Source organism: Rhinichthys klamathensis, unplaced genomic scaffold, assembly GCF_029890125.1.
Source record: "Rhinichthys klamathensis goyatoka isolate OS25496 unplaced genomic scaffold, OSU_Roscu_1.1 h1tg000103l_1, whole genome shotgun sequence".
NCBI lineage: Eukaryota > Metazoa > Chordata > Actinopteri > Cypriniformes > Leuciscidae > Rhinichthys > Rhinichthys klamathensis.
The window spans coordinates 451955-475677 of NW_026606642.1; the positions used below are offsets into that span (position 1 = coordinate 451955).

The 23723-nt window shown below is 44.5% G+C and overlaps 1 protein-coding gene across 1 annotated transcript in view; it reads left to right on the forward strand.

Annotated features, from left to right (window-relative positions):
* Positions 1–23723, forward strand: part of LOC130086990 (uncharacterized) — a 147590-nt gene that overhangs the window by 121093 nt on the left and 2774 nt on the right. The window lies entirely within an intron of this gene.

Here is a 23723-nt window from a genome sequence, read left to right on the forward strand (position 1 = left end):
AGAATACAGAAACAGTATTCTATTCACATAATGTGTATGTTACACTATAGCAGTTGTGCTCAATGCACTGCAAATAGAACAGCAAATATAACAGTTCTCTTACGAGAGGTTCTCTCGTATTGCGTAAGCTAGCTTACGCTGCGGGAAAGATTCATCTTTGCTGAGACATTGAAGCCAAAAAATTATTTCATAATTTTGTATCCATACACAACGCAGTTCCTCTGCGGCAGACCTAGAGCGGGCTAGCTAGCAGCTCATTGGTTCGCTCAGAGAGAACTGCTTAAGCCTATGGGAGAGCGGGGCTGAACCCGCTTCCAATGAGAGGCGCCCGCGCGCTCATTGCGTCATGACCCGCCAGAATGGGCGTGGCCATGGTGTATATAAGGAGCTCTCCCAGGCTTATATGTTGATTCATTTCATCTTCAGCAAGCTGCACGCTTCTGCTGTTCCTGAGAAAAGCCATCGCCGTCGAAGAAGGCATCCTCTAGCGAGCTCAAGGACCCTGAAGAAGCCGGCCGTCTTCGCCACCTTCAGCCGCCCTGCAAGCTAGGCCATCCGACGATTTGTATCCTTTTCTCTATATCTAAAAGAGCCGAGCGTCTTTTTAAAGATGTCTCGTTTTTCCTGCGGCTCTTGCCGCGCTCGTCTCGAGGACGGAGACCGCCATGTCATCTGCGCTCTCTGCTTGGGACTCGAGCATGCAGAACTCGCCCTCGCTGATGGAGGATGCGACTTCTGTGAAAGCCTGCCGTTATCGTCCCTGCGGGCACGACTTCTGGCAGTGAAAACCGCTCCCGCGCCGCCTATTCTCTCGCCGCGTAAAAAGAAACGCCGCTCTCAAAGGCCGCCGGAGCCCCCAGCGGAAACATGCGGGCCGCCGCCGCCGCCTCCCGCTTCCCGCTCTCCCTCCCCGCCCCTGCCGGACATTCAGTTGCCGCCGAGTGGCCGCTCTGTTGTTTCCGATGACGCCGCGGAGGAGAAGGACTCCTGTTCACTGCTCGCTTCTGACAGTGAAGACTGGTCATCTCTCGGATCCGCGAGAGAGTCGACGGGGACCCGCGCCGGGATAGAAGAGGAGCTGATGCGCCTCCTCTCACAGGCCGTCGAACGCCTCGGTCTCGAGTGGTCTCCTCCACCCGAGCAGGCCCCGAACCGAATGGACGGTAGCTTTTTTCATCGGCGCTCGACCCCCGCGTGCACCCGGGCCGCTCCATTCCTGCCTGAACTTCACGCAGAGCTGACAAAATCCTGGAATGCACCGCTCTCGGCTAGAAATCGCTCCGATATATCCGCCTCGCTGCGCTCGGTGGACGGAGCCGCCGAGAAAGGCTATGCAGCCATGCCGCCCGTCGAGGACTTGGTCGCCACGCACCTCTGCCCGCCCTCCGCTAGATGGCGTTCTTCACCCACGCTTCCTTCGAAAGCTTGCAGAGCGACCTCGAGCTTTCATGCTCGCGCTTACGCCGCCGCCGGTCAGGCCACCGCTGCGCTTCACTCTATGTCTGTCCTCCAAGTGTTACAGAGCGATATTCTCCGTGAATGGGCCGAAGGCGGTAGAAAACCCCCCCCCGCCGTCACGGATTTGAGAAGTGCTACGGATCTCGCCCTTCGCGCCACTAAAGCCGCCGCACAAGCTCTGGGGAAATGCATGGCCAGCCTTTGTGTTGCTGAGAGACACTTATGGCTCACGCTCGCCGACATGGGAGATTCTGAGCGCGCCGCGTTTCTCAACGCGCCCCTCTCCCCGACGGGCCTGTTTGGATCTGCCGTCACGGGAATCGTCGATCGCTTTTCTGAAGTACAGAAAGCTACTCAGGCGATGAACTTGTTTCTACCCCGCCGCGCTAGCTCTTCAGCGGGCCGCTCTCACGAGCCCTCCGCCAGAGCCCCATCACAGCGCCCCCCTCCGCAGACTCAAACAGCTCAGCGCAGTCAGAGCGGCCGCCCTCGCCCTCGCTCTCGCTCTGACAGCCGCCGCAGACCGCCGCCCCCCCGTGGCCCGCGACCTAAGATCACGCTGAAGCCTGATCATCAGAAGTCTGCCTAACAATGTCAAGAAAACGACGGTGCTCTCCCGCTGCGGCCGGACCGCCGTCAAAGCTTCGCCCTCTGCCAGTCCCCGTTATTTCGCCGACTGCTGTAGTGTTGACCGCCACAAACAAGCCGGTGTCCCAGCCCGCTTGCGAGCGACAAAAAGCCGTTTTTACGGCTACCCAGAGAAATCTCAAAAAGAGAAATTTTGCCAGTTGTGTAGAAAATGTGCCCACAATCATGTGTTCACCCATACACACAAGCATAACATATCCCGTGTCTCTATCAGAGCCCCATCACATGAAACGGGCACAGCCCGCTCTAATATCAGAGAACATAAACACGCCCACGAGCTCGTGCACGTGTCCCCTCTCTGCTCGCTCTGTGTCACGGCCCATAGACTCCTCTCTGAGTGCAAATCCCGTTGCCACACACATTCAAAGCGCGCCCACACACTGTGTCCAGCCCGCTATGTGCAGCAATCAGGGCAATACAGCCATTCGGCCACTAGCCGCATGCTCCAAAGCGTGGGAAGCCATTCCAGGCATTTCCCCGTGGGTGTTAAGCATTATAAAGAACGGCTACCTGCTACAGTTTCGCCGCCGCCCGCCTCGTGCGCGCGCGCAGCTCGAATCTTCTGTCAGCCCGCTGGCCGCCGGCACGCTCCGCTCAGAAATTGCGACGCTGTTGCAAAAGGGCGCGATAGAGAGAGTCCCGCCATCTATGACCGAGTCGGGGTTTTACGGCCGTTATTTTCTGGTTCCCAAGAAAGACGGCGGCCTCAGACCGATCTTAGATCTCAGGTCTTTGAACAAAGCGCTCATGAAGAGACCGTTCAAGATGCTCACTACCAGGAAACTCCTCGCGCAGGTGCGCCAGGGGGACTGGTTCATATCTCTAGACCTGAAAGACGCCTATTTTCAGATCCAGATAAATCCCCGTCACAGGCCATTCTTACGTTTCGCCTTCGAGGGTCTTGTTTATCAATACGCCGTTCTCCCGTTCGGCTTATCTCTGGCGCCCCGTACATTCACGAAGTGCATGGATACGGCGCTCGCCCCCCTGCGAAGCCAGGGGCTGCGCATTCTGAATTATCTGGACGACTGGCTGATTTTGGGCCAATCACAGACGGAGCTTCTGTCGCACCGCGCAGTTCTCCTCGACCATTTGGAAACGCTGGGCCTCTCTGTCAACTGGACAAAGAGCTCCCTTCATCCCAGTCAATCGATTTCCTTCCTAGGAATAGATTTGGACTCGGTCACGATGACGGCTCGCCTGTCTACACAGCGCGCGCGCAGTGTTCAGCGTCTAGCCGCCTCGTTCCAGATGGGCACCCGCAGGCCTCTGAAAACTTTTCAGAGGATGCTGGGTTACATGGCCTCAGCCTCCGCTGTACTTCAGCTGGGCCTTCTGCACATGCGCCCGCTTCAGTTCTGGTTGAACAGCCGTGTACCCCACCGCGCGTGGAACACGGGCCGCCAGCTGATCAGGGTTACGCAAACGTGTCTCACGGCGCTGCAGCCATGGACAGTAGCAGAATTGTTTCGTCTAGGCGTCACGATGGGGACCTTTTCCTGCCGAAAAGTCATCTCGACAGATGCATCCAACACGGGTTGGGGTGCAGTCTGCGAGGGCTCACCGGCCTTCGGCCACTGGTCGATTCAGGAAAGCCCATTACACATAAACTGTCTGGAAATGCTGGCGGTCGAGAACGCGCTCTCGCACTTTCTCCCGCGCATCCAGGGACACCACGTCCTGATCCGTTCGGACAATATGGCCGTGGTCTCCTATCTCAACCGTCAGGGCGGTGTCAGATCCAGAAATCTCTGTCTACTGACGCACCGCATTCTAGTTTGGTCTCAGAGCCGCCTGCTCTCGCTCAGAGCGACGCACGTGCCGGGCCATCTGAACGACGGTCCAGACATACTGTCCAGGAACCTCATATCCACAGGAGAATGGTCCCTGAACTCACAGACGGTCCAGTTACTGTGGCGACTATTCGGCAGAGCAGAAGTAGACCTCTTCGCGTCAGAAGAGAACGCTCACTGCCCAATATATTTCTCGAAGAGCGAGGACGCGCTAGCCCAGGAATGGCCTCGCCGCCCGCTCTATGCATTCCCTCCGATCGCTCTGTTACCACAGGTAATTCAGAGGATCAGGGACACACGCCACTCGGTGCTCCTCATAGCCCCGCGTTGGGAGAGTCAGAATTGGGTTCCGGAGCTCACGCAGCTGTCACAGACAGCCCCGTGGCCCATCCCAGTCAGAGCAGATCTCCTCTCTCAAGCTCGCGGCACGATCTGGCACCCCCATCCACAGCGCTGGGCGCTACATGCATGGGTGATCAACGACTATTCGTTGATTTGCCAGAGGGAGTAAGAAACACTATCATACAGGCTAGAGCACCTTCCACGAGAAGGCTCTATGCGTCTAAATGGTCTGTGTTCTCAAAATGGTGCACCGACAAACAGCTGGACCCACGGTCGTGCGAGGTGCCGTCTTTGCTTGTTTTCCTTCAAGAGATGCTGGACAAGGGCAGGTCCCCCTCCACTCTCAAGGTTTATGTGGCAGCCGTCGCGGCGTTCGCGGAACCCCGACGCGCTCAGTCATTGGGCAAAGACGAGTTAGTCATCCGCTTCCTCAGGGGAGCTAAGAGGATGAACCCTCCGCGGCCCCCGTCGGTTCCGGTTTGGGATCTTTCTATAGTCCTTGAAGCTATGAAAGCACCCCCGTTCGAACCGCTCGAGTCTGTGGATCTGAAATACCTCTCGCTCAAAACCGTTTTCCTGACGGCTCTGTCCTCAGTTAAACGCGTTGGGGATCTTCACGCGCTCTCATCCAGCGCCGCGTGTCTTGAGTTTGGACCGAATGATTCGATTGTCATTCTCAAACCTAGGCATGGCTATGTCCCGAAGGCGATTGGTACCCCGTTCAGGGTTCAGATTATCTCCCTATCGGCTCTGCCTTCATCCGATAGTGAGCGCGATGCCAATCTCCTTTGTCCGGTGCGGGCTCTGAGATTGTACACTACGCGCGCTGCCGCGTTCAGACGCGCTGAGCAGCTTTTCGTGTCGTTTGGGGGGCGCACCAAGGGTCTGGCCGCCTCAAAACAGACACTGTCTAGATGGATAGTGGACGCTATCGCCTCTGCTTACGCATCTAAATGCCTGCCCTGCCCTCTGGGCATCAGGGCGCACTCCACTAGAGGCATGGCCTCATCGTGGGCATGGTCCTGTGGAATTTCCGTTCATGACATTTGTGTGGCCGCGGGATGGGCCTCCCCGTCCACTTTTGTCAGGTTTTATAACTTGGAAGTTCCCGCCTTGCAGGCAAAATTACTAGCTGTCTGACGAACAGCTCTCTAAGAAGCTGCATTTCTGGAGGTCCCTCACAACCGGTTCGCCCCTTGTGCTCTCCTGTAATGCTTATACACTTCATGTGCCCGCTCTGCTGGCCCCATACATGCTTATGTGTACACTTCATGAGCCCGCTCTGCGGCCTCTTTGTACATTCACTCCACGTTAAAAAATTCCCCCGGTATATCCCTGGGTTTTTCATGAGTGGATTCGTAGCGCGCACGGCGTTGGCCAGGTGTTCCCGCAGCGTAAGCTAGCTTGCGCAATACGAGAGAACCTCTCGTAAGAGAACGAATCGGTTACCTAACGTAACCTCGGTTCTCTCTAGAAGAGGGAACGAGTATTGCGTTCCCGGCCGTGCTTGCGCTACTAGCGTTTCGCTTCACGCTGAAATAAATCAACATATAAGCCTGGGAGAGCTCCTTATATACACCATGGCCACGCCCATTCTGGCGGGTCATGACGCAATGAGCGCGCGGGCGCCTCTCATTGGAAGCGGGTTCAGCCCCGCTCTCCCATAGGCTTAAGCAGTTCTCTCTGAGCGAACCAATGAGCTGCTAGCTAGCCCGCTCTAGGTCTGCCGCAGAGGAACTGCGTTGTGTATGGATACAAAATTATGAAATAATTTTTTGGCTTCAATGTCTCAGCAAAGATGAATCTTTCCCGCAGCGTAAGCTAGCTTACGCAATACTCGTTCCCTCTTCTAGAGAGAACCGAGGTTACGTTAGGTAACCGATTCGTTTTCCTTGATTTACCCTGGTCTTAAAGTAAAAAAAATTACTACATTTTCAGGTCAATCTGTGTTCATTTTGACCTCGAAACATGCGCTATCACTTTAATTCAGCGTTTGCAACACAGCAAAAATAGACTGGGTGTGGAAACGATCTCTGCACTGCTGTACGCAACGCAACTGGAATCGGATTGACGGACTGCAACCGCGCGCAGTGTGAAAGCTCTAACCTGTTAACATGGGTACGGAAAATAATACACACCGCATACGGAGTATGTGTGAAACGGGCGTTACAATAAAGTGCAATCAGACAAATGGCAACATCTCTTACCACTGCTCCATCTGTTTTCCTGAAGCCAAAATACTTCCACACCCATGACTTGACGCCGACTGGAGTGTGTAACATTTCACTTTCATTGTCAACTCGCTCTGACGGTTGCATCGCTCTTGAAAGTCAGATTCAACAATGTGTGTGAACATAGATAGACTGTGAAACGTAAGTAATGCGTGTGAAGTAGAAGACAATAATGAGGTTAGCGCCACCCGCAGCTTAGGAGTAGGTTGTACGCATATGTCGGAGCGGATGCTGAAAATAGACAGGGGGCAAAATAAACACATTAATCGATACTCTTGCGGATGCATCGATGCATCGAATCGTCGGCTGTATAATCGATGCATCGTTACGAATCGATTAATATTTACACCCCTAGTGTAAATATGCGTAAAATACGCGTTGAATACACGTGACAAATCAGCGCGTTAAATACATGTATTCAACGCGTGAAATACACGTCGTGTGTCTAACCATTTCTGTGAGCTGAGGGGGGTGTACCGTTCATAGACTAGGCTACCACCATTGAACATGCTATAGATCATCTTATTCAGCCTATTTATTTTGTCCTTTTTAGTCTGTTTTTTTGTATAACCTATAGAAATAATATATTTAAATTGCAGTTTTATGAAAATTTAGATAAAAATAAAATTGCCTCGTTTTTCTCCACTCATGCCTTTTTGTAAATAAACACATTAGTGGACATTCTAGCTTTAACATCAAAGCATTAACATTTTGTGTGGGGACATCAGTTACAGTGGAGGTAAGCAATAAATGCAGGTTTTAGATACAGACAGGATGTGGACATTCTTGCAGGACCTGTTGGTAGTCTGGCTATTGATGCACTTCAAACTGTATTTAATATTATGCAACAGTAGATTGCTTTCGATTTGGTTCTATTGTCTCTAAATAAATTCTATAAATCTCGGATTGGCACGCACTCGCACGCATCACACTGGGGCCCGGGATAATAGGCTTTAAAAATATTTATTTTGTTTAAAAAATATTCTATATTCTGAAACCTTGTTGAATTATATTAGAGTAGCCTAGGCCTACTCCTCCTAGGCCATCCAAAGTTCATTCTTGTTCATTTTTTGTGAACATCAAAAAAAAAAAAAAACTTTTCTTCATTTGGATGCATCCGTTTTACTATGCACAAATGACTTTCAACTTATGTGTGCTAAATTCAGAATAAAATTAATGTGCAGCAATTTGTACAAATAGAGAGTCTGTAGGCCTAATATACGTAGCCATTAAATAAGTGCATTTAGTTTCAAATTTGTTAAAATCTTATAATGTTATTTTTTTCCATCTATGTTGATTATGAAAAGTTTACAGCATGAGTAAGATAGGATGCGCAATATATCGAGAGACATGGAGTAGGTCATACATGATTTTGACCGCTTCATTACGTTTTGTTTTGTATAAAAGCCTTTCTTTAAAGTGAATTTCGTTTTGTATAAATTATATCTTAATTTTAATCTATTTTTCATCAACCAATTGCCTGGATTATATAATTATGAAGCAAATATAGCAGAGAATATCATGACATGGAGGCGCCGGTACGCCGCATCACTTGCATTGACGTGAACTGGAGGGCATCTCATCATAAATTAACCGAAACTCAGTGTATTCCTCACAGACATGAGAAATATATCTAAAGAAAGCTTGAAATGTCTTTAAATCGAAACAATTTGATTTGCCCTTATAATTCGAATCATGCGTTAAATATGCGTTGTTGACGTGTTAAAATTCACGTGTTTTTGGTCCTCTTGGCTTTCCATACGCAAGGTCTCTCACTACCTCTCCATCTCTGCCAAGCGCGTGCTACACGGTTTGGATCACAGTCTCTGTTTCGCATGCGCGCTCTTGCTCGCTCGCTCTAGTTTCCAGGAGATTTTAACTAATTTGTGGGCATCAGGGAGCCGCTATCAATATGCGGGAGACTCCCGGAACTTCCATAGGTACGTTACCATAGTTACGGGAGCCATACATCAGGAATCAGATGCTTTTTAAAAATTACATTTACCCTTCTACTACAATACTTTTCCTGAACCAATAGAAACTCCAATAGGAAAAAATGTTTTTCAGAAAACAAAGTTAGACACATTTTTCTTGAAGATATTGTTTCTGTATCTCCTCCAATCTTTTACTGCAATAATTATTTAAAAATATAAATTGGAAAACAAATGTGTCTTTACAGCATCAATATTTTCTCACTAATAAGGAAGTGTCTTTCAAATGAATAAATACGTTTTACCCTGTTAAAGCTACAATGTGTAGAATTTACTCCAATCTAGCGTTTAAATTGTATATGACTACCAACTATTCTAGCCCCTCCCATTCCAAGGGCGTTTTAACTCCTACGGTGGCCTTATTATTTCACATCTGCTGGCAGTCGCGAGTAATCTCCCTCTCGCATTCGTAACAAAAATACGTCACATTTGCGTCTGTATTCCAGACGCAAACAGTGCCAAAGATTTAGAAACATTCTACAATCATTCCTGTGGCCAAGTGTAAGAACCCTAAATGATCCTAAATTACTTTCATCCTGTTGCTCTCACCTCATTGGTGATGAAGACTTTTGAGAAGTTGGTTAAGCAGGAGTTACTGAAGCAGATAGAGGAACAGTTAGACCCTCTCCAGTTTGCTTACAGGACTAGCAGAGGTGTTGTTGAGGATGCAATACTTACATTGTTAAATTCCGTTTATCAACATCTGGAATCCTACTTGCCCTACTTGTTGGCTGAGAAGTCTCTTTTTAACCTGAACCCTAACTTAATTGGCTGGATACTGGATTTTCTGTCGCACATGATTATTGATCGATATGATTATTGATTTCTGTAGATTACAGCACAATGTTTCACAAACTGTTATTCAGAACATGAATGTTGAGACAGTAGATGAATATAAATACTTAGGAACTATCATTGACAACAAATTATCTTTTGAGAGCAACACAGTTGCTGCCTGTAAAAAGGCTCAACAGAGACTTTTATATATATATATATATATATATGAACTAAATTAATAACCTTTTTACAACAACAAAAAAACGATCACTGAACTTACTTAAGCTGGACTGTGACGTTATTTTCTTCTGGAAACAAACTTTGTTGCATTATTTTCCTGTTATAGGTGACTTGACTTGAACCCTAGTGTGGTAGGAAAGTGGTTTCAACAGTATGAAGACCTGCTGGAGGAACTTGCGATCAAAGATATTTCATCACATCTTTTGAATTGCGATGAATCTGGCCAGCATGACCGGTTTTGCTCTACCCGTGTGGTTGGGGAGGTGGGTAAGCCCTATGTAGAGGCAACTCTAAATGAGAAACCACGACAGTTCTTGCAGCATTCAATGCAGCGGGAACATTTAGTCCCACATGGGTAATTTTGAAAAGGCAAGCGACTAAGCTGGGAGTGGCTTTATGGCTGCCGGGAAAGGGTCTCTGACAATGGCTGGATAAACAGTGGCCTGTTCCTGGAGTGGGGTCAGATGTTTACAAAGCTGCTGCCAAAAGATGACCCATGTTGGATGGCCACAATAGCCAATTTGGACTTCATACAACAGATGAAAGCCAAAAATGTTCATGTGATGGCCTATCCGCCTCACTCCACACATGCCCTCCCCGCCTGCTGACAAAGCACTTTTCAAAGGTTTGAAAAACAATTGACCTATCGGTATCGCATAAAAAATGTCATGGAGAGATATGTAAAATATTTTAAAAAATGTATTTTTTTACTTGATTAAAATGGAAGTTAATTGCTGCTTTAATAAGCTAGAGGACCATACAAGTTTGGCATGATTGTGTCGTGATATTAATTATGACATGTGATTTAAGCATGAACCATGTGAAACATTAACGGTAACCATTTCACGAGTTCACACTTACATACAATTTGAGGGGGTAAAGTTTAATGCGTGTTTGGCGTGGTGTCCGGGGGGACGGCTCCGAGCTCGGAGTTCGGCCCGAACCCAGAGTACTCCCCCCCCCCCCCCCTATACACCTCTTACCATTGATTGCGGAGTGCTCTCCACTTGTGTTAATTATCTGAACGTGCTCCTCCCGAACTTTGTTAATAAAACATCATATCTTTCTGAAGACAAAGAAGGACAAACAATTTGCATTGATTTAAAAAGAAATTATGATTATCCAGTTTAAAAACTATTTACATTTAACAATAAACGGATAAAAAAAATACCAGAAATAGACATTATTAAACTGTAAACCTTTTCTGTGTGCACTATTTACATTGTGTGTGTGTGTAATGTGTGTTTTTATTTGGACAGACAACATTTGTGGCAAAGCCAGTCAAGTGTCTGGCACTTCTTCCACCCCTCCGCACTCCAAGTTGAAACCACAAATGGCACAGATCACACTGGACCCATGTGGATGAAAGAGTGGCGTGAGTGCTGGATGTGTGAGTAAGAGTGGAGGGAATTTTGGATGTGTGAGTAAGAGTGGCGTGAGTGCTGGTTGGTGTGGCTGAAGGAGTGGTGTGAGTGCTGGATGTGTGAGTAAGAGTGGCGTGAGTGCTGGATGGATCTGCAGATGGGAGCAGTCACCCCACCTAAGAAAGTAAAACATTTGTAAAACTCATTAGCAAACTTAAAAAGAAAAGCATGTAGCTTAGAGGATGAATTATCATTGTATTAATGTTAAACTTACATTGGTTGTGTCCACAGCACCCCTGGACAAAGGAAAGATGCCAGCCTTACGGAACCCAGCCTTGATGGTTTGGGCTGTGACAACAGTGGGGTAAACACTTTTGAGGAGAGAAGCCATGGTGGAGAAGGCAGTCTTCAGCGGGGTTGAAGACCGCAATATCCAGGGGCTGAAGGATGTGTGTGTTGAGGGCAGGAAGGCAGAGAATTTCAATTGTATTTTCCCTTAAGTACATTATAACATTTTTTTAAACATGTGTCTAGTGTTGGTCCATGATTAATACTAGTAGTCTCTTCTTAGATGCATACTGGATAAAATGGCAGAGCCATTTAAGGGATAGCTCCAAATCCATGTATCCCTTGTCCTGGATGCCATTGGTGGGCCCATCCAGCCTATGCGCAGTACTTGGAATTCACACAGCAGAGGACTGTGATGTGCTCCCTGGTCGTCGTCTACTGCTGGTAAATATGTTTCCACAGGACCTTCTCCCTGGACCGAGGCTTGTCCCCAAAGCCAGTCTCATCACAGTTGTAGATGAGCTGTGGCTTTTCATCCAAACCATGCATCACTTAGAGGGCCTCATATATTTGTAACCCAGTGAGGGTTATTAAGTACCATAACAGCTATTTACTGATTAAATAGGTATTTATACGTTTTATGATTCAGATAGTATCGTAATAGGGTCTGTGTGTTCATTTGATATATACAGTCGTGCTCAGAATTAATGGCACCCCTGGTAAATATGATCAAAAATGGCTGTAAAAAATAAATCTGCATCATTTATCTTTTTGATCTTTCATTAAAAAAATTGGCAAAATCCTAACCTTTCATTGAAGTACAAGAATTGAAAGTGGGGGGAAATCACATTATAAAATAAATGTTTTTCTCCAAAACACGTTGGCCACAATTATTCATACCCTTTTATTAAATACCTTTTTGCAATCTCCTTTTGCCAAGATAACTGCTCTGAGTCTTCTCCTATAATGCCTGATGAGTTTGGAGAACACCTGACAAGAGATCAGAGACCATTCCTCCATACAGACTCTCTCCAGATCCTTCAGATTCCCAGATCCATGTTTGTGCTTCTTCTCTTCAGTTCAGCAAACTCATCAGGTCAGGGAACTGTGACGGTCATGGCAGAAGCTTCATTTTGTGCTCCCTAACACATTTTTGTGTTGATTTTGATGTTTGTTTTGGACCGTTGTCCTGATGGAAGATCCAACCACGGCCCATTATAAGATTTCTAGCAGAAGGCGTCAGGTTTTGATTTTTTATCTGTTGATATTTGATAGAATCCACAATGCCATGTATCTGAATAAGAAGTCCAGGACCTCCAGCAGAAAAATAGGCCCACAACATTAAAGATCCAACGGTATATTAAATTATACACATGGGGTACTTTTTATCCTTGTGTGCACCAAACCCATCTAGCGTGTTTGCTGCCAAAAAGCTCTTTTTTTAGTTTCATCTGTAAGGGGTATTACAGTCAAAGACCCAGAACCAGATATTTGAAAGAAGACCCAGAGTCAGAATTATAAAAAATGTAAGAAAAGTTTTACTGAAAATAGTTTGCAGTTTCATCAGCAGAAGTCAGCTTCAATACTCACACAGGGGTTCGTAGGCCGCCCCGCTTACAGTCACACAGATCACAGCAGTTATACCATTTCCAAGGTCTAAGCTACGTCATTGCTTACAGGTTGAAAGATTCTCATTGGCTAAGAAATAGATAAACATAGTAATTTTCCACACATATACAGATAGACTGAAGCATATCTCCATCGATTATGCAGCTGACACTCAGACCCTGAAGTTAGGCACGTCATGACCTTCCAGGTCGCAGATTTGGGTTTCTGGGTGCCAACATGTCCAGAACAACAACTCAACTCGGTTCCTTAACCTGCAACCAAGAAGACTATAACACACACACCGACACACAGCTTTTCCAAGATTGGATTTGGCCAGGCTCTAACTATAAACAGGAGTCTCATCTCAAAACATCAAGATAATGCGTGCTTTCTCTCAAGGATAGCTACTCTAACAGGAAAGTAAGGCTTTAACAAAGAAATGGTCCCTTAAACTATTGGCTTCAATGACCCCTGTGACTTATAGTCGTCAGGGTACCCTAGAAAAATAGAAGCATTGACACATATTGAAGACATTTCTCAAACACAAAACAAAACATCTTTCCATATTTAATTTCTGGAAGCCGGAATAAATGAGCAAGCATTGTTACTGCATTCAGATATCCAATACAGACATTAGAGAATACATAAAAAGAACATTTCAGTAATCACACTGGTACCTATTAACAAAGTAAAATCTCCAGAGAAGTCATTCAACTCATTTGATATTAGAAGGAAAAATATTGATTAATACCTTGATTATAAACACTCATTACATATACATTGAAGCAGCAGTGGATTCCAATCCACCCCCTTCACATCTGACCACAGAACCCTGTGCCGTTAGGGTGCCCTGTGCCCTGTTGTCGTGTCTGACAACTGAATATGCTGGAGTTTGTTTTTGGATGAGTGAGGAGCATTTTTCTTGAAAACCTCCCAAACAACATGTGGTGATGTAGGGTTGTTTGAATTTTTTTAATAGGCTTTCTGACCCCCAAGACTCAACTAATCTCTGCAATTCTCCATCTGTTATGATTGAGGAGTCTTTGGCCACTCAAACCATCCTCCTCACCGTCCATTAAGACAATATAGACACACGTCCTCTTCCTGGCAGATTCGTAACATCTTTAGTTGATTATAACTTCTTAATTATTGCCATGATGGTCAAAATGGGGATTTTAAATTCTTTAGCTATTTTCTTGCAGTCACTTTCTATTTTGTGATGCTCAACAATCTTTTGCTGCACATCAGAACTATATTCTTTGGTTTTATTGATTGTGATGGATGATTAAGGGAATTTGGCCTTTGTGTTTCCTCATATTTAAACTCATGTGAAACAAGAAGTCATAGCTGGACAATTTCATCTTCCTAGTCACCCTGGTGTGCTAAAAAAGTTAAATATTAATGGGAATATACTTCATAGATATTTTATTCATAAAAAATTCTAGGGGTATGAATAATTGTGGCCAACGTGTTTTGGAGAAAAATATTTATTTTATAATGTGATTTCCCCCCCATTTTCAATTCTTGTACTTCAATGAAAGGTTAGGTTTTTGCCAATTTTTTTGAATGAAAGATCAAAAGGATAAACGACGCAGATTTATTTTTTACAGACATTTTTGATCATATTTACCAGGGGTGCCATTAATTCTGAGCACGACTGTATATGTACTGCCCCTTTAAGAGTTACGTGAAACTATAAAGTTAGATTGGGATGTACATGCTAAAACGTGTCTTTGCCCAGCATGTTTGTCCATTTATTGGTGATTGGTTATTGTTTTAATTAGTCCCGCCTCTGTGAAGATAGGGGGATTTCTGATTGGAGGGGGAGGGAGATTTGCAGATCGTGAGAGAGAGAGTGAGTTCCGTGAGTTGTGAGTTTTAAGAGAAAAAATGAGGTAAAATAACGACTTAAACAGTGTGTTAAACCAGTGTTAATTTCGTTGACGAAAATAACGACGAAAATTATTCGTCAACGACATTTTTTCACAGACGAAAACGAGACGATAACTAAATAAAACCTAGTTTTGAATGACAAAGACAATGACGAAAATCTATTGACATTTTCGTCAAAGAATAAAAACTAGACGAAAATGTTATAGTGACGATTTGGGAAGCAATCCGTCAGAACTGATGTCCTGCGTGTGTGGTAGATGCGCACATTTGTAGGCTACTGTAACGTGATCTACCCCGCGGTCATAAAACGTTAAAAAATGTGAACGTCTGGGAGAATGAGTAGAGCAGACATATAGATCTGAATAAGAGTGACGATGCAAAAAAGAGCTCTATTCGGTGCGGTTTTCTGTGCGCACACACCTAACCCGAAGCGTGCAGTCATGCACAATACACCTACAGTGCGCGAGTAGGCTACTCAATTGAGCTCTCTTTCGTGTCTGAATGGACAAATACACACAACAGTATGTCTAAATGTCCGTTTTGGAGAGTATTCATGTAAACTATGCTGGTTATGTCTTAAGCTGTGAGTGTATCGGATGTGCATCAGTGCAATTGTATCCGCATGTCATTGGACATGATCCGACGTCTTAAAGTGACAGAGGCAATAAACCTAATGCGGTCCGTGTCCTTAATTTTGATCAAGCAACAAAAGAAAAAGAGAAAAGCATTCACTGTTTGTTAATAGCTTTAATAAGGATTAATTATATTTAATTCATACAAATAAATATGTCTGCTTGAAAGAATAAAGAATGATGTATATGCAAGTAGTTATAAGGAATGCATATATCATTCATTGTAAAGAAGACTGTGTTGTACTTTAGGAAAAGTGGTTTTATTTAATTTTAAGATATTTTTTAAGTAACAGCAGTTAAATCTGTATCTGTATTGCATGTTCAAACTTAAAAATCATTCATATTAATAGGTTAATAGATGTTTTCTCCGGGAGTATATGGGTTTGGAAATTTTAGGGAAATTCTAAATTAACACATTACAATTGAACTAAACCCATTATATTTTAGTCGACTAAATCTACTGTAGATTTAGTCGACTAAAATGTTATTGTATTTCGTCGACTAAAACTAGACTAAAACTAAAACAATTCAGATGACTAAAATAGGACTAAAACTAAATGGCATTTTAGTCAAAAGACTAAGACTAAAACTAAATCAAAATTTGCTGACAAAATTAACACTGTGTTAAACTTACATCCAGCGTTTTGTAGTGATGGGCAGATCGAGGCTTTGTGAAGCAATGAAACAGTTGAACCAAATGTGCCATTATTGTGTCGAGGCTTCGAATCAATCCGACACCCGTCTCCACTGTGACACCTAGTGGTCACTTGCAGGTGTTGATCTGAAACAACCTTGACAACGAGCCATTAAAAAATGTTTTTTTTTTTATTATTGTAGCTATTTTACTAATATGTGAATCTTGTAACCTGTAGGCTCCTCACTGTGCAGAATGTTATTTTGGTCCTGAAAAATGAATATTAATAAAATAAATCAAGTAATGTCTCACTTTTTTAGAGATTCTATGAAAAATATTAATTTCTCTTCTTTGGAAGGACTTAGCCTACTTTTTTTTAACAGATAATTTCTCCAGTCTTTGAAAAAAACCTCTCACAAAAACCCACGAGGTCAAGATGAGTTGACTTCACTTTTATACAGATGTGCGATAGTGTGGTCTGTTCCCGACCCTGTCAATCAAGCGCTGAATCGCCGGAGCACGCCACCTGACGAAACACTCAGAAGCTTCATTTAGCAATAGTCACGTGACATGGGTGTTTTGAATCACGCTTCGGATCAGTGTTTCGAAACATCTGCGCTTCGGGATCTCGCAAAGCTTCGGAACGACTGTTTCGCGTCAGCCATCCCTAGCGTTTTGAGGACTTTTGTTTTCTTTGCCTGTGTTTTATACTCTGTACAAGAGTATAATATAAAAGTTAAGTGTTCTCTGAGCCTGCTTCCCAGCGCAGCGCGAAGCTTCGTTCATAATAGAGACTGAGAGTGAGAAACCAGACGGCTAACTGCAGTTTGTTTTCAAATAGTGATCTGAGTTTAATTAATTCCGAAGACTTGTGATTTGTGTGACTGAGTTAAAGCTGGTGTGTGTGTGTGTGGGCCCACGCTTGTAAATCGACTGTTGTTCTGTTATTTTGGTGTTTAATACTGATGTTTGTGGTTTTGATACGAACCAAGTGTACTATGGGATACTGATTTTTCTCCATTGCAGTTATCTGTGTCTGCTGTTAGTTCCATGGGTCATTGAATATCATTTAGGGTGAAATTCATTTTATTTACATTAGAGATTGGTTTTCTGAGAATTTGTGAGGTACTCAACAGGTATTTGGAGAGATATTTATCAAATGTGATATACACTTCTGATTTTTGATAAATCATTCCAGGGTTTATTAATACAAAGTTAATTTATTTTATTTTAATTTTTTTTCTCTTTCTGCTTTAATAAATCCTATTGTTAACTACTTTAAGCGTACCTTTTGTGTTGATTTAGGATTTTATCGGTTGGGTTCATTCCAGTAAATATAATCATATTACTAAAATAATATGAATATAGTTAATCTGGGTACCGTAGTGAACTAGGGTAATAGGAGGGACATTATTATAAAGTCGAGAGACAATATTAGAACCTGGGTGCTCCGCCCTATTAAAGGTCAAGGGTAGGGGTGCTACATATAAAAAAAAACTTCAATGGCCTCTGGTGTAGCACAATGGACTCTGGCTCTGTCCAGGGAGTCTGCTGTCCGTGAGGTCAGTTCCGGATGGCTTTTATCTTCTTTGATCTTCTTACTTCTTCTTCAGAATAAGACATAACAGATTCTCAGTACATTACATTATCAGTGCATATATCACTTTTCTTTCAAAGTAATGACTAGCTGTAAACATAAGTAACTTCAAGCATGTCTCATCACACTAGAGACGTGTGGCATTTACAATTGGCACAGTGACACTCGTTCTTTACAAAGAGAAAACACATTTTCAGACAAAATATTTACCTGGACCCACTAAATGACAGTATGAAATTGAAGTTGACAATGCAGCGGAGTTTGGGCCCAAAGAATCAAGCCCGACCCTACCCGAGCCTGTGCACGTTCTGTCCGAGCCTGGCCCGGCCCGACACCTTAACTGTAATTATGAGCCCAAGCCCGATTTAAACCAGACCAAACTCCACCAGTGTTTTAGGTTACCTGAAGAAGAAGTACAAGAAGATTAAAGAAGAATAAAATAAAGAGCGCTGCAGTGATTGCTTCTTTAACAGTGTGTTGATTCTGAATAGAGCCTATCACGGGCGCGCGCCACATACCGAAGTGTGCAATGACGTCATCACGCTGGTATGTCAACTGAAAATAATTAAATTAATTAATGCACATATTGCTCTTACTGTTTACCTAAAGCACAAATAAGCATTTAAACTATATTAGGAATATCAAGAAAATAACTTTGAACAATTCTATAATGCATTTGAAGAAATTAATAAAAATAAAATTCACTATATCACACGTTCAAGGGGAGGGGCTTACTTATAGGTCAATTGGTATGAGGCTGTGGATAAGGAGGATAGCAGGACAGAATCTCCCCAAAACACAGTTCTTCTCTCTGTTTCACCAGGCCTGGCAGAGACTGAGACAGTTGAAAACACCCAGGCTGGATTCAGGGGCTCAGGGATGTTAACTTGGGATGTCCTGTTAACAAGAACACAATCCTTGATGATGTATACGCACCAAGCATCACAACAGAGAGGGCTGTATACACACAAGAACAGAACTGCCCGTGGTACAGGATACACCGATCTTGATTCATCCTGACACTGTCAGTGAGGATTTGTTGTATGAAGAAGCAATCATCACACACCAGGAGGATATGGAGAGGTCCTATTCCATGTTTTCACTCCTGAGCAAGACACGATTTTCTTATCTTTAACAAAGTATTTGACAAACATACACACATACATGCACACAAAAGACACCAATGCACATAAACAAACACATATAGAACATGATCAGTTAATTTTTAAGTGAATTTTTTAATGAAACATTAGTTTATTTCCTATTTAATGAAATGTTGTTGCTATGGCACACTAATTTACACTAAATTGTTTCTCTTAAGATTTAAGTTGCAAATTGCATGTTAAATGCTGAATTGAGTGTTTCAATATTCCTAAATATCACAAAGCATTTGTTCTATGGATTTATCAAGATAATAAGTTGGTTATTGTTGAATTGAATACATAATAATGTAACTACAGTGAATAAGCGCCAACTATACTTTATCAGAGGCTTTCATAAGGAAACTCTGAATCACAGAAGTTTACAGAGAGAGAAATGAAAAGCAGTTACACTCACAGAAAATGAAAAAATGGAATGTTCTTACATAAACAATCTGTAGCTGCAGCTGTTTGCTTTTCGAGGGAAAAGCTGCTCAAAACTGCTGGGCGGGACCTGGCATAGGCACAATATAGTGGGCCAATGTGTGTCATGGGGCGCCGCCTGTGTATGACACACACACAGCTTTTAGACACGATCACCTTTCTTCTCTTCATGCAAGAGTGAAAGGAATTCCCCTGTGAGTGGAGAGTTCTGCACTTTCCCATATTACATGGATGCGCTCTCGACATTTGTCATTAAAATAAAAATGCCTAAGGCACCAAAAATGCCAGAATCGCCACTGGGTGTAGAACTACTTTTCTCCGTAATAATACGCAAACAATTTAGTGCCTTTCTGTATTTGCGCTCTGTAGAACATCAAAGGTTTCTATTTACAATGTGTTTTTGCAGAGCTGAGCACTGTAGCCAATCACAAACATATCTGTTGATTTCTTGAACGCAATGGCCAATCAGAAAGTTGGCACTAAAAAAAAACTCTGGCATTTTGAGCGGTGAGTGGACTCTGAGTTCTGCACGCTCGCAAATCCTCTCACTATAACAATTATGATATGATATTCATTGAGCAGCCGGCTTCATTTATTATAATGAAACTTTGTGAGATCGTGATGAACTAAGATGAGCAGGGGCGCCGCTAAGGGGGGGGGGGGGGGGGGGAGTTAGGACGATTCTAAGGGCCCACATTCTTTTGGGGCCCCCAGAGATTGATTTTATTAATGGATGGGTGCGGTGGGGGGGCCCAACCTCATATTCTTTCATAGGGCCCAAAATTTTTAGCGGCGCCCCTGAAGATGAGGGACAGCTTTTAGGTGATTATAAATGGAGTGCTCTTTCTGTCATGCCAAATCCTGCATAAAGTGCTTGCTTTTCTGTTGCGTTCTGGATACTCTGTTTTGTTTCTCGTTGCATACAGTCTAACACGTAGCATTTCAAAGTATATGCTCCGTTGATAGTGAGAATGAGCGCCGACACCGGTCGACACATGCGCTCTAAAAAGTTCTATCTTTGTCTAGCACATAACAGGCATAATACTGGTATAAACATGAGCATCTATTGGTACAATATGCGTCACATGACTAAATTTACGTCATCGTTCTGTGAATACCACCGGTTTCACAGTCCACACTACAATGCGAAAACGGCGTTTTCAAATGTATCCACTTTGGAGTGCGTTTTCAAAAAATCTTAATTTTCGTTAATAGAAACGCCGGCTCAGTGTGGACGGAAGGCCAAAACGGAGAGAAAAATATACGTTTTAGTGAAAGAAAACTTATTAGTGTGGACATGGCCTTAAAAACGTGGCGCTGTTCGTCTCATCCGGTGTGCGACCCCCTTTAATGTGCTGTTTTCTTTGAAGCCGAAGAACTACATACTGGCGAGCTTACTTTTTTCGGGTGTGGACAGAGTGTTTCACTCTAGCTGCGCGGGCGAGGGCGAGCCGAGCGTTGCGTCGTCTTCTTTGATAGGTGTCCGCAGGTGCAATACAGCCACCTGATAGGTCAACCGGGTACTGCCGCTGGAGTATTTACGTGTCATGTTATCTAAGAGTCCTATTCTTTTTAAAGGGGTGGTATAATGCCCTTTTCACAAGATGTAAAATAAGTCTCTGATGTCCCCAGAGTGTGTATGTGAAGTTTTAGCTCAAAATACCCCACAGATATTTTTATATAGCATGTTAAAGTTGTCACTTTTTGAGGGTGAGCAAAAACGCACTGTTTTTGTGTCTGTCCCTTTAAATGCAAATGAGCTGCTGCTCCCAGCACGGGGCGGAGCTTCAAGAGCTTGTGTTCTTTTACCTCACACAGTAATGCACTGAAAATTTCTAAAACTTTTAGCCTTTTATGTTCAAACCGGAGTCAGACAAAGATGAAGAGACTGAAAAAGAAGTGACAACATGTAGACAACATTTCTGAAAGGTTAGTTGAGGTGTGGGTAACACGCTGAACCCCGCTCGTGATCAGGACTGGGGATTGAAACTGTTTCCCATCAAAGAGGAATTACCAGTAAGCACGGGTCATAAGCTCGCGTTGATAAAGTCCCTGCCCTTTGTACACACCACCCGTTGCTACTACCGATTAGGTGGTTTATTGAGGTCCTTGGATCGGCCCCGCCGGGGCTCCTCATTGGGTCCTGGAGGAGCGTCGAGAAGACGATCAAACTTGACCAGCTAGAGATAGTAAAAGTCGTAACAAGGTTTCCGTAGCTGAACCTGCGGAAGGATCATTACAGGTCTCCGGGCCTAGGGAGGTGCCAGCCTCTACCCAGGACAAAAATCAAATGCCCTGACAGGTACCCGTAGGGGGAAGGGGACGGAAGGGGACCGTGGGTTTAAAGACCTCCTCCTCCCTCCGGGGGGAGTGGTCGCCCGTCCGGGTCTCGCCACCAATCCTTTTTTTTTCCTTCCCATGCCTTGGTTTGTGTTGGTCAGCCTCGAAACAAAAACACTCAAGTGTACAACTGTTAGCGGTGGATCACTCGGCTCGTGAGTCGCCCCGTCGCCCCGAGGTCCTGGGTGTCCTCCTTCCGCAGCTGCCGGAGCTTCAAAACCACTGCTGTCCGCGCGAGGCTCACCCGCCTCGGTCGACGGACGTGGTTCGCGGTGGGACGCCCCTAGGTCGCCGGCCAGCCCCGCTCAACCCCCTCACCGGGGTTCTGTGGGCGGACACTTCCAAACCCCAGCTTCGACCTCAGATCAGGCGAGACGACCCGCTGAATTTAAGCATATTACTAAGCGGAGGAAAAGAAACTAACAAGGATTCCCTCAGTAGCGGCGAGCGAAGAGGGAAGAGCCCAGCGCCTAATCCCCGTCCCCTCAGCCAGGGGGAGGGAATTGTGGCGTACGGAAGACCGCTCTCCCGGCGCACGCCGGGGGTCTAAGTCCTTCTGATGGAGGCTTAGCCCGTGGACGGTGTGAGGCCGGTAAAGGCCCCCACCCCGCCGGGGTACGGTTCTTCTCAGAGTCGGGTTGCTTGGGAATGCAGCCCAAAGTGGGTGGTAAACTCCATCCCAGGCTAAATAACGTCACGAGACCGATAGCGGACAAGTACCGTGAGGGAAAGTTGAAAAGAACTTTGAAGAGAGAGTTCAACAGGGCATGAAACCGTTAAGAGGTAAACTGGTGGGGTCCGCACGGGCCGCCCGAAGGGTTCAAACCGGCGGGCGGGTCGGCCCGGCTGGCACGATCGGATCCCTCGACAGGGGACCGTCCGTCGGCTGCGAGCTCGGCCTCCGTCGGGCGCACTTCCTCCACGGCGGTGCGCCGCGACCGGCTCCGGTTTGTCCAGGAAGGGTCAGGGGGCGAAGGTGGCTCGGATCCCTCAGGCCCTTTGCTTTACAGCGCCCTCCTGCTCCGACTTTGCCGCTCTCCCCGGGGCCGCGGGCAGTGTCCGCCGCGCCTTCCCTCCTCCGGGAGGGACGGGCCCCCCCGCCCCCGACGCGTGCGTCGCCCGGACCGGACTGTCCCCAGAGAGCATCAAGCTTTTAAACTGCTTAACGTGTGTAAATTCAGTTATGCTGTCTTGTTGACTTTATTAGTCAATATTAATTATAAAACAAATTAATGAAACAAGTTATACTATACATTTACTAAAGGAAACATAATTTATTTTGTTCCCAAAACAACACCAATGTTTTCAATTAATAAAAAATAAATAAACACTAGTCAAACAGATCATTCACAACACTGAAATTCACACTGTGAGTTGCGAATACGCAATACAATGTACAAAATAAATTCAACACCATTACATTTTTAAACAGCACTGCACAAACAGAGCCAGGAAAATACTTTTGGTTTGTATTTAAAGTCACAAAACGTCTCTATGTCATCGCAGTACAGCGTGTAAGGAGTCTCCCAAATGATTACTTTCATTTTAACTTGTGACATAATGTCATCACCACTAATGCAGAGTAACAACAGATCACTTTTACTCCACCGAATCTGCGTTCATCTTTGAGCAAAAATTGAAAATGAAGTCTCTAATATCTTTTCTTATTGTTGACGTGCTTACGTCTGCATGGTAAGAATTTTTTTATACACTATCTCTATTGTATAAACTATCTCTTTTCCCGAAAGACAAATATTATTAAACAAAGTTTAATAATATTCTCAATTAACTTTATTTTCGACGGATATTCGTGTATTGTTTGTCTTTTGCTCCATCAATGTAAGACATGATCTGTTTTCTGGTCAACTATAAAAATGAACGATGAACGAAATTCACGGCCCAGCCCAGCATCATTCAAAACATATGGCCAAGATATTAAATATGTCCCTGTCAATGTGCAGTTGTAGTGACATGGTATAAAAACCTCTGAAAGTAACATGGCTTCATATCGTGAGTAAATGTTGATACCTGTGCATAAACTGATCAAATGTGCATTGAATGTAGTGTAAGAAGCTTTGGATGAATAAAAGTGTAAAAGAAAACATGTAATTTGATTTAAGTGCAAGATTGAAACAGTAAAAAATATGATTAAAATAATAAACGTTCCATTGTAACTTAATGTTTTGGGAAAGGGCAAAATTGTCTTACATATTATTATGGATAATACTCATAATATTCATGTGTTGTAAGATAACATAAGTTGAACATAAGTTGTTCAAGATCCTCCATGAGACTCGTGAATTA